General features: G+C 45.5%; 1 protein-coding gene across 3 annotated transcripts in view; it reads right to left on the bottom strand.

Moving 5' to 3' along the window:
- The window catches only part of LOC117532258 (serine/threonine-protein kinase PAK 2-like), a 29,170-nt gene extending 16,885 nt beyond the window's left edge, over window positions 1-12,285 (bottom strand). For 2 of the 3 annotated variants that reach the window (XM_034195574.1, XM_034195575.1), the window contains exon 1: window positions 12,129-12,285. The gene's annotated coding sequence lies outside the window, so the exon portion shown is untranslated. Of the gene's footprint in view, window positions 1-3,254; window positions 3,462-12,128 lie in introns of those variants that run through there. The other variant, XM_034195576.1, reaches the window with a different exon arrangement.
- Window positions 12,286-12,642: the final 357 nt, after the last annotated feature.

Raw genomic sequence — 12,642 nt, 5'->3', positions numbered from 1 at the left:
AAGCTACTTTACTAGCATCGGTCGCGTACATGACTGGACGCTGTGCGAAGACGAGCGAGCACTGCATAAGAAAATCTGCGCACGTCTCCACACAGCCTCCGTACGGCTCTGGGGGGCTTATGTATGCTTCCGGGGAAGGTGGGAGAGGTCGTTGAACAACCAGTGGAACGTCAATGCTACGCACAGGGTCTACGGGAGGGAGAGCCGCAGCAGCGCCCGGAGGGTGCGCTTCCACCTGCGCGGCGAGAGCCTCCACCCTGCGGTTCAGGAGGACATTCTGCTCGGTCATTAAATCTAACCGAGTCGTGAAAGCGGTGAGTATCCGCTGCAACTCACCGATTACCCCTCCTGCGGACGCCTGCGCGTCCTGTTCTTCCATTGGCCGTTCAACAGCCGGTTGACGCCTTCGTGCGCATGCGTGAACTTTTTCACACCTGTTGATTGCATCGTTTTCTGGTAAGCCGTCTGAATCATCCAAATAGTTTCCACCTGGCTGTCGCCATTTCTGGCAAAATTTGATGCGGCCCTGCTCCAGTCGTTCCGTCTTTTTCCTTGAAATGAAAATCTGCCGAGCGCACTACACATGACCTCACAGAAAGGCTGCTTACCAGAAAATGATGCAATCGACAGGCGTGAAAAAGTTCACGCGCACGTGCATGCGCACGAAGGTTCAAGGTTTGCTCATGCAAGCACACGTGATTCAAATCCATCAGGTTTTTGCAAAAAATAAAAAGGTCCGATACTTTTCTAACAGACCTCGTACATTAAAATGCAGGAAATGCTTCAAGCATTTTTGTACAGCTATTTACAATGCAATAAGATGCCACACAAATTATTTATGCTACTCAGAAAGACAATTTCTGTCCAAAATAAGACCTCTCGGATCTGTGTTGAGACATGTCACAGGCCTGACACTTTCCTCCTGTTGTCCATCTGGAGGCAATGTTGGCACCTCAGTTTGTCTTTGCTGGCTTCTTAATCTTTTTAATTGTTTCTCAACAATACCCCCCGTGGGGATGTTGATCAATTCACGTGGGGTTGGTCGTTTCGATTGGTTTACCTTGTGCGCTTTTTTCACCGGCCAGAGGTGACTAAAGGGGAAGACGTTCACTCGCGCACTGAATGCAGCATCTCCACAACCAAATACATGGGTTGGTGATCATTTTTATTTGATTTTGGATTTTCCACCAAATGATAAAGGGAAAGTCATGTTTTTTCCCCTTGTAATTGCTCTGAGCAGAGAGGAGGAAAGAGGGAGAGAAGTCCTGTTTGCACACGTGCGGGACAAAACAATCGCAGGAAGCACTGCTCCACACATATTCAGGAAAAAGCCTGGTGAAAATTATTAATCATTATTCAAGTTTTACTGGGTCTGTCAACAAAATTTAAAAACTGGTATATAGGTTGAAGTCTGCACTTTCAACACACATTCAAATGGAAACTCAGAGTATGGGTGATTTGATGGTATGACTGCTTAATTCAGTCATATGATTTTGACATGTCTCCGCGTCAAACGGCTCCAAAGCATTAAATCCAGCAAGAAGATGTCTGCTTTTACTCTTCTATGTTTGAAGAACTTTAAAACCATTATAATCCACCATAATGTTTCCATACAACAGTTTAAAACCAGTCAAACATAATTATCTGTAAAACCAACTAAAAATTAGCAATTCCTCACATTCATAAGCAAGCAGCTGAAGCCTTAATGTCTACCCGAAACAGTTTTTTGGGGGGAACACTGACAAATTCATTTCCACGTACATGTAACTCCAACCACACCTGCTCCTAATTTTCATCATGTATGCAAGGATAATGTTTGTCTCTGCAACAATACCAGACATGTTCAACATGTAGCAGTGTTCAGCAGCTGGTGGACAGGTCTATGTTGTATTACATTAAGCAAAAAATATTAATAAAATTTAAAAAGCTGCTTTTTTGGTCGAACTGGTGCATCAAAGTTAACAAATGTCTAATCAGTTTGTTATAAGATAATGGCATTAATTCTTTTTGGGTTATCATGTTAATAAACTGAAGGGATTATTTGACCTCATTTATTATTCTCTTCTTTCACTAACTACACTTTGCAGGGTTCATGGGTAGGTTTTTCCAAAGCCGAGGAATAACTTAAAGGATAAGTCAATGAAGCTCCTGTGTAGACATGCTGTCATCCTTTACCTAATATGGTGAAAACTGAGATTGTTACCCTTTCCTCCTACTTCAAACACACAGACACACATGCACGAAACTCCACAAACCACAAAAGCATCTCACTAAGCTTTGCAGTGCAAGCAGACTGATCAAGACTGAGACGCTGTCTGAATTTTTACTGCCATCACAGACAGGAGGCAGGAAGCACAAAGGTTTCCTTACTTCCTGCGTCTGACCGCGGATGACACAGCACGCAATAGCCTGGATAACAAATGAGGGCCACATGCGTAGGACGCTGGCCTGCTGACACTATGACACTCCTCCTGCTGCCTTACTTGACGGTGATACATTAGGAGAAAAATAAGTCAAAGTCAGACTCCTTCAAACCTGACATTTTTATATCAGATTGGGGGATTTTTGCTACAATCACAATACAGGCTGAACTGGTATTTTCATACAGATAGCTCACAGAGACATTTGTAAATGATCTGCATGTGTTGCCACTGTTCTCACAACAGTCACATCACCAAAGTTAATGATGGACTCATACCTACATCTGCAAGTGGCCCAAACTACACATGAATCGATTCCAGGTGCTACTGTTCCATATTACACAGAAGGCTCAGTGTCTTGGCAAAATAAAACAGCCATTTTTTAACCAGTCTGGACAGCTTCCATTCATGTTTCTACGTGAACTGTATCTGATCTGACTGTTCTTTCAAAGCTCACATCTCCAGAAATCAGATGTGAATCAGACCTAAGACCAAATTTACAAGTGGCCCAAATCAGCCACAATGTTTAAATAAGAAAATCTGATTTGATTTTAAAATGCATAAAAAACTAGGTGTGCCACCTGCACTGAAAATAACTGATTGAGGTCACTTGAGCTGACAATGTGAACGTAGCCTCAGTCATTGCTCAAGCTGTATGTATGAATCAAAGCTAAATACAAATATTTAAGTTCATTCCCATTCTCCTAAAGTAGACAAACAGTTTAATTACAAGTATATTTAGTCTACCTACAGAAAATCAGACACAATTCTTCCTCACTTCTCTCAGTTTGAAAAAAAAATCTGTCGGGGCTTTTTATTCTGCCCAGCACTCACCTGTTTGTTGCCTCTTCTGTTTTTTTTACAGAAGACCATGTAAACAATGAAAACTTATTGTAATCCCAGCAAGTGTGTGTACACTTCTTTGTTCTGTGCTCATTTATCTCCTTCGCTCTCACTCTTCTTTTACCGCTTTTCCTCTCTTTTCAGCCTCCTGAGGGCAGGTCTTAGCAGGCTGGCTCATTCCTCACTGATCTGCGTGCGTGTTCTTGCAGGATAAAATAAACCCCGGACCAGCCTTAATGTGCACGTTCAAAGTCATGCATATGTGTGAGACGGACAGATAGTTGGGTGCAGGCTGGCCAGGCTGAGGCATGTTTTCGCTCAGAAGAAATTCCATAGCTCTGGGCCTGCCGGGTTGGGTGTGTTCTTCTGCTCGGGCTCCCTCCACATTCACAAGACATCTCACACACAAGCCCTGCCCTAAAACACACGCTCCTTTTGCCAATAGGGGATCCATTATGAGTCCTCAATAATCGTTTATATAGCTCAGAGCTAAGATTACCAAGCACAGCAGAAAAGCCTGCAGGCCAGCGGGCAGGTGCACATTCCAGCTGCAGTGCACATCAGTGCAGCAGCAGGTCACATGCAGTTTCTGCAACTGCAGAAATAATTAAAGTATTAGCTGTTCAACATGTAGCCCACTCCTTCACCAAAGACATCGTGTTTTCACATCCCTGTGATCTGTCTGATAGAAACCCAATGAACCCATGCTTTACAATGATGCCTCACATTCATACAGTGAGGCAAATAAGTATTTGATCCACTGTCGATTTTGCAAGTTTTCCCACCTACAAAGAATGGAGAGGTCTGTAATTGTTTTCGCAGGTGCACTTCAACTGTGAGAGACAGAATCTAAAAAAAAAAAAAAAAAATCAGAAAATCACATTGCATGACTTTTAAATAATTAATTTGCATTTTATTGCATGGAATAAGCATTTCAACACCTACCAACCCGCAAGAATTCTGGCTCTCACAGACCTTTTAATTTTTCTTTAAGAAGCCCTTCTATTTTGCACTCTTTACCTGTATTAACTGCACCTGTTTGAACTCGTTACCTGTATAAAAGACACCTGTCCACACACTCAATCAATCACACTCCAACCTGTCCACGGCCAAGACCAAAGAGCTGTCTAAGGACACCAGGGACAAAATTGTAGACCTGCACAAGGCTGGGATGGGCTACAGGGACAACAGGCAAGCAGCTTGGTAGAAGACAACAACTGCTGGTGTTATTATTAGAAAATGGAAGAAACACAAGATGACTGTCAATCTTCCTCGGTCTGGGACTCCATACAAGATCACGTCCCGTGGGATAAGGATGATTCTGAGAAAGCCCACAACTTTACTGGAGGACCTTGTCAATGACCTGAAGACAGCTGGGACCACAGTTGCAAAGGTTACATTAGTAACACACTACACCATCATGGTTTAAAATCTTGCAGGGCAGCAAGGTCCCCCTGGTCATGACAGCACATGTCCAGGACCGTTTGAAGTTCACCAGTGACCATCTGGATGATCCAGAGGAGGCATGGAAGAAGGCCATGTGGTCAGATGAGACCAAAATAGAGCTTTTTGGCAACAACTCCACTTGCCGTGTTTGGAGGATGAGAATAACCCCAAGGCCACCGTCTCAACTGTGAAGCATGGGGGTGGAAACATCATTTTTGGGGGTGCTTTTCTGCAAAGGGGACAGGACGACTGCACCGTACTGAAGGGAGGATGGATGGGGTCATGTATCATGAGATTCTGGCAAACAATCTCTTTCCCTCAATAAGAACATTGAAGATGGGTCGTAGCTGGGTCTCCCAGCATGGCAATGACCCCAAACACACAGCCAGGGCAACTTTCAGGAGTGGCTCCATAAGAAGCATTTCAAGGTCCTGGAGTAGCCTTTGGATGGAGATGAAACTTGAAACCTGAAAGATCTGGAGAAGATCTGTATGGAGGAATGGACCAAAATCCCTGCTGCAGTGTGCTAACTTGGTCAAGAACTACAGGAAACATCTGACCTCTGTAATTGCAAACAAAGGCTTCTGTACCAAATATTAAGGTCTGTTTTTCTATTAACTCAAATACTTATTTTATGCAATAAAATGCAAATTAACTATAAAAAAAAATCATACAATGTGATTTTCTGAATTTGTTTTTTAGATTCTGTCTGTCACAGTTGAAGTGTACCTACGATAAAAAATTACAGACCTCTCCATTCTTTATAGGTGGCAAAACATGAAAAATATACAGTGGATCAAATACTTATTTGCTTCACTGTACATACACGCCAATGTCAGCATGTTGTAATGGAAAGTGCTCAAGGGCACATTAGCGAGCTGTTGCTCTGACAAGGAATCTGATTTACTGAGGATCCTACTAAGTTGCATTGATGGTATAGAAGGCTCTCTCACCGCCTTCTGACAGCTAATAAATGTGCTTGGATACACATAGACCCTATTTTTAGAAAGTGGAGATAGAATTAGAGATCTGCGATCAAAGCTCAGAGACACCCCCACTCTGCCATGCTAGTTGCTTGCATGTGTTACATATCAATGGCAATTCATTTTTTTGTCATGAAATACCTGATTCAACAAACTGGTTAACCTTTGTACGTGTAATTAAAGAATATGATGCATAAAAAAAATAAAGCGCACAGCTCGGCTCATTTGTCTGAAAACGTTGTGCTCAAATGGTTCCAGTTTTTAAAAAAAAAACTGTGTATTCAAAACAAGGACTTGAGAGTCCACATTTAGATTGCCTGATTGCCTTAGAATGCAGGAAAAAAAAGCTATAGCTTTTTAAAATGCCCCTGGACCCCACTACTACGGGTGTGCCAATGCTCCACCCCTCCACTCACAGAGACACACACACACCACCACCACAAGCTAGATTCGCCCCGTGCAACAGCAAATAATGTAATTTCCCATTCCATCTCCTGCCTGTTGCAGAAGGGTAAAACTGCTGTAAAACACAGCAACAGCCAATAACCTTCATCTTGTGCAGGAAAAAAATCGGGGATAAGCTAAATTCTGTTGTAGTTTATGTTTACTCCTTGCTCAGTTACTGTATGTATTTTCCACATTTATCATCCTTCATCTACATTTTCACTTTTCATTTCTCCCATACCTCAGAGCCTGCTACACCGCTCTGTCCTGTTCAGTTTTATTCCTCATTCTCAGATCTCTCTCTCTCTCTCTCTCTCTCTCTCTCTCTCTCTCTCTCTCTCTCTCTCTCTCTCTATCTCTCTCTCCACATCAAGTCACTTTCTATTCCCTGTGCTCGGTTGTAGTCAAGGGAAGCCCATTTCCTCATTTTGGAACTCCCCAAACCCCAGAGGGTCACAAGTCTGGGCTGTCCAACTGAAGCGTAGCAAACACAGCCGGCGAGCTGTTTACAGGAAGTGAACAGCAGGTCTTTTGTGTTCGGCTTCTATAAAAGGAAATTCTGCAGAGGACTTCCTGGAAGGAGTGATGAAGCAGACACACACAAACACACTCCACCACAAAAGATCCCCACCTCCTTTCATTCACGGATACAAAACGGATAAAATTACACAGAAACAGTCGTACACTCACTGTTTCAGCTCACGATCGTCACTGATTAAAGGTCTGGCTCTGCACACAAACCCTACATTCCCTGCACAGCTGCACACACCCTCAGCATGATCTCGTCCTACTCAAATAGCGGCCTCACCTCTGTGTCAACATTAAGATCAATCAAATTACCAACCTGGCAACGGTGATTCTCCAACCACTGTCATATCTTTACCCTACGTTTTGATCCGCATACAAGACAGATCTCACAAATACTATTACGCTGTGATTTTCATGCTCCAGTGCAATGATCCCAAACTTTTCTGGCCTGTGAGTGACCCCTTAAACTGAAATGCTGTGTACTTGCGACCTTCATCAGAGGGGTGACTGTCTGCTCTGATCAATACTACCAATGATAGGTGAAACAAGGCACAACTGTTGTGTGGGCCGCCAGAAGAGGAGGTACTGCTGGCCCACCACCAGAGGGCGCCCTGCCTGAAGTGCGGGCTTCAGGCACGAGAGGGCGCTGCCGCCACGGACACAGCCGGGGGTGACAGCTGTCACTCATTATCTCTTGACAGCTGTCACCCATCTACTCTACAGCATCTCACTCCATAAAGACCAGACGTCATCTCCACCTCGTTGCCGAGATATCGTACTTCTATGGAGGTAACTTTCTCTGCCTGTATTAATTGATTCCAAGAGCTATTGTTTTGCAGCTGTCAACCAGAGGACCGGCGTGGGTCGCGACTGTTTCGTCCTACGTCCGTCAGATAAGTGGTTAAACAGACGCTGCACGAGTGTGTGTTAGAGGTGGAGGTGGCATTCCCACCGTTGTTGTTACGGGGTGTACACACACCCACACTTGACTGTCTTTGTTCTTCGCCAGCAGTACCAGATCCGACAGTCGGGGACGGTGATCACCTGGGAATTCGGGACTTGGCGGCTCCAGTATTCACCAGGTTCGGTGGCGGCGGAAATCGTGTGGTTCCGGCTCTTCTCAGGACAGACGTCCGAAGAACCGTCTGTACGTCCCACCAGAGGCCAGAGCTGCAGTCTTGGACTTCTGTCACGGTTCCAAGCTCTCCTGTCATCCAGGGGTGCGAAGGACCGTGGCAGTTGTCCGGCAGCGCTTCTGGTGGGCGTCTATGGAGGCCGACGTCCGGGAGTACATCCAGGCCTGCACCACCTGTGCCAGGGGCAAGGCAGACCACAAAAGGTCCCAAGGACTTCTCCAGCCACTTCCTGTGCCTCATCGCCCCTGGTCCCATATCGGCCTGGATTTCGTCACGGGCCTCCCGCTGTCCCAGGACAACACCACCATCTTCACGATAGTGGACCGATTCTCCAAGGCGGCCCACTTCGTGGCCCTCCCGAAGCTCCCAACAGCCCAGGAGACAGCAGACCTCCTGGTCCACCACGTCGTCCGTCTGCATGGGATACCCACCGACATCGTCTCTGATCGTGGTCCCCAGTTCTCCTCACACGTCTGGAGGAGCTTCTGCCGGGAACTGGGGGCCACTGTGAGCCTCTCGTCCGGGTATCACCCGCAGACCAATGGACAGGCAGAACGGGCCAATCAGGAATTGGAGCAAACCCTGCGCTGTGTGACGTCCGCACACCCGACGGCCTGGAGTGAACATCTGGCCTGGATCGAGTATGCGCATAACAGCCAGGTGTCCTCTGCCACCGGCCTCTTCCCAATTGAGGTGCGTTTGGGGTATCAGCCCCCGTTGTTTCCCGTGGTGGAGGGAGAGGTCGGTGTGCCCTCGGTCCAGGCCCACCTGCGGAAGTGCTGTCGGGTGTGGCGCTCCGCCCGTTCTGCCTTGTTGAAGGCCCGGACGAGGGCGAAGACCCATGCAGACCGCCGGCGATCCCCGGCCCCTGCTTACCAGCCTGGGCAGGAGGTGTGGCTATCCACGAAGGACATCCCCCTCCAGGTGGACTCCCCGAAACTCAAGGACAGATATATCGGACCATACAAAATCCTCAAAGTCCTCAGTCCTGCCGCAGTGAAGCTCCAACTCCCGGCTTCACTGCGGATCCACCCAGTCTTTCATGTTTCAAGGATCAAACCTCACCACACCTCACCCCTCTGTGCTCCCGGACCGGCGCCGCCTCCTGCTCGGATCATCGACAGGGAGCCGGCTTGGACGGTGCGCCGGCTCCTGGACGTCCGTCAGATGGGCCGGGGGTTCCAGTATTTGGTGGACTGGGAGGGGTATGGACCCGAAGAACGCTCCTGGGTGAAGAGGAGCTTCATCCTGGATCCGGCCCTCCTGGCCGATTTCTACCGCCGCCACCCGGACAAGCCTGGTCGGGCGCCAGGAGGCGCCCGTTGAGGGGGGGGTCCTGTTGTGTGGGCCGCCAGAAGAGGAGGTACTGCTGGCCCACCACCAGAGGGCGCCCTGCCTGAAGTGCGGGCTTCAGGCACGAGAGGGCGCTGCCGCCACGGACACAGCCGGGGGTGACAGCTGTCACTCATTATCTCTTGACAGCTGCCACCCATCTACTCTACAGCATCTCACTCCATAAAGACCAGACGTCATCTCCACCTCGTTGCCGAGATATCGTACTTCTATGGAGGTAACTTTCTCTGCCTGTATTAATTGATTCCAAGAGCTATTGTTTTGCAGCTGTCAACCAGAGGACCGGCATGGGTCGCGACTGTTTCGTCCTACGTCCGTCAGATAAGTGGTTAAACAGACGCTGCACGAGTGTGTGTTAGAGGTGGAGGTGGCATTCCCACCGTTGTTGTTACGGGGTGTACACACACCCACACTTGACTGTCTTTGTTCTTCGCCAGCAGTACCAGATCCAACAGTCGGGGACGGTGATCACCTGGGAATTCGGGACTTGGCGGCTCCAGTATTCACCAGGTTCGGTGGCGGCGGAAATCGTGTGGTTCTGGCTCTTCTCAGGACAGACGTCTTCTATCCTCGAGCCTGCCCACACGTCACCTTTGTGGATTGACTGTTATCAGATTCTGAGATTGTCTGTGTATTCGTTGTGCACCTTCACAACATTAAATTGTTACTTTTTGGCTCATCTATTGACCGTTCATTTGCGCCCCCTGTTGTGGGTCCGTGTCACTACACTTTCACAACAACAACAATGAAATAGCAAACATGCAAAGACAGAGAAGATGCAGCTAAACATCCAATTACTCCCAATGTCCACTGATCATATTGACCAGTTGTCCAAACAACCATGTGGTAAAGATCAAGGACCCACAAACTTGGAAGACAATTGGAATCTTCAATGAGTTCACAATTTCCCACACTCAAAAACTGATGCATTGGATGAACTCAGTTCAATTATGTGCAGGATTTCCATCTAATAAATATATGTAGTCCCAACTCAAATAAAGCACATCCACGCAAGATCATTTAATTTAATTTACTTGGGACTACATATATTTATCCTGCCCATAATTGAATTTAGTTCATCCAATGAGTCATTTGTTTGTGTGATACACTCAAAAGCCTGACTCACTGGACTGGATTCCATCTAATAAATATATGTAGTCCCAACTCAAATAAAGCACATCCACGCAAGATCATTTAATTTAATTTAGTTGGGACTACATATATTTATCCTGCCCATAATTGAATTTATTTCATCCAATGAGTCATTTGTTTGTGTGATACACTCAAAAGACTGACTCATTGGACTGGGTTCCATCTAATAAATATATGTAGTCCCAACTCAATTAAATGACACTAACTTGCATGGATGTGTTTTATTTGAGTTAGGGCTACACATATATATTAGATGGAAATCCTGCACATGATTGAATTGAGTTTATCCAAAGAGCCATTTTTTGAGAGCAGTCCCCCAAAGTTGACCATGTCCTTCCAGGCATATTGCAACAAACTGAAGTGTCTGCTGCTATGCCCCTTTCTCTCAAGCTAAAATAAGTTCTAAAGTCCAAAATCCCAAATGCCCAGGTCCCTATAACAACTGAAAAAATGCATGTTGCTTTAAATGAAAAGAAGCTGCTATTAGCCACACCCCCTTTCCTTGGAGAATAGCGGGTTTTCATGTGACGTATCGGTCACGTCATTTTGTGTCCCGCGGCCATTCTGGATTACGACGCGGTGGTCGCTGTGATATGCTACGTGCATTTGGCAAACAATTGCAGAAGCTTCAACATCAGTGTGAAGAAGCCTCACAGCACCGTGGCGCTGAGAGAGATCCGCTGCTAACAGAAATACACTGTTACCAGAATTTTATCTTATTTTATTCGGCAATAAAATTATATAATAATACATAAAAATACCGCTGAGGATAACACAAGAACGCTTCCAATACAGATGCTTATTTACATTGTGGTCCTCGAGCACCGAGCTGCTGATCTGCAAATTGCCCTTCTAGTGCCTGGTGAGAGAAATCGTTCAGGACTTCAAGATGACCTCCGCTTTCAGAGCTCCGCTGTGATGCTCTGCAGGAGGCCGGCGAGGCTGACCTGGTCGGCAGCTTCCTAGTTCACAATATCGCAGTGTGACACTGTTGGCCAGTTTGTTAAATCACCACTAAATTCACTATCTGGTACAAGATACGGATCCACTGAACCAACTGCTACACATCTATCACGATAAATAGCTTTATCTCAAGGATTTAAAGCATCGTAATAACCGTACAATCTCTTCATTTTTCGCCAGCCTCCTTGTAATCCAGAATGGAGACGGCACCTGTCCTGCAGCAAATCGGTCACGTGATTGAAAACCCTCTATAGGCCATCTGCTGAGCTTCCTCACAAATTGTAGGTATATCTCACACAGCAAACTGAAAGTTCATGCATAGAAATCTGCAAAATATATCACAGAAGTCTAAAATCATCTGTTCCAGATGGAACTTTTTAACTTTCTACTTTGCAGACACAGAACTGTGTAACTCTGAGACCTTTTAACAAGAAACACCAACCATTTTTAATTATAAAATGTATAGTTTCAAATAAATGTTGCACAATATGGTCTCTTTAAACGTGTATATTAGTCATAAAATTGGTTTTTGGGACATTCTGAGCCACGCAGACCAGATTCATTGGTTGTTACGTGTTACGCATTACTAACACGTTATTACACTGTTATAAAAGTCTGCTAACTTATCATTACTTTCATTTTAATTATTAGTTCACGTCATAAAACCACAAGCGGACTAACACCACACATATTTCCAGCTGTACACTTATTCTCCTCTGTGGCTAAAATCTGAATGATTCCTTTTTTCGAAATGTTAGTTTTACGAAGGAAAAGGTTACTTTTGCGAAGCAGGAAGACTCTGAATGAACTTAGCGGCTGCTAACAAAACAAACAAACAAACCAACAAACAACAAAGTCACCAGATTCAGCTTGGAGATTCGCAGTCGTCCCCGGAGGTGTGAAAGTGATGTGGTACTTTACCACACGAACTTTTTAGTCCCCTCTTTGGTTTGTAGCTCAGCCCGAAAATACCTGGAAGAGGAGAGGAAGCGGAACGTCAGGGAGCGGAACTTCACGGCTTCCGTAGCGCGCATTGGTCAATCTCCTCCGATGATGCTCTCGATCCTCGTCTGTTTACCACAAAACCCGGAACAAGGGGGTGTAGATTTTCAGAATAAAGGCGTGAAATAATGGTGAAAAAAAATTAAGCTTCATAAATCGCATGTAATCAAATATCCTGCTTTACATGTGCGTGTCCAAACTTAACATAACAAAATAGATCCATATTTGTCACTGGGTTCATTTATAAAATCAATAACACAACCTATTGTGAATGTGTAGCTCAATTCGTAAAAAAAAAAAAAAAAAAAAAATTAAACTTATAAACTAAGGTGCAGACATTATGTATGGAAAATTATAATTGTTTTATTTCTT

This window comes from Thalassophryne amazonica, chromosome 19, assembly GCF_902500255.1.
Source record: "Thalassophryne amazonica chromosome 19, fThaAma1.1, whole genome shotgun sequence".
NCBI classification, from domain to species: domain Eukaryota; kingdom Metazoa; phylum Chordata; class Actinopteri; order Batrachoidiformes; family Batrachoididae; genus Thalassophryne; species Thalassophryne amazonica.
This window is presented reverse-complemented; position numbering and strand designations above follow the sequence as displayed.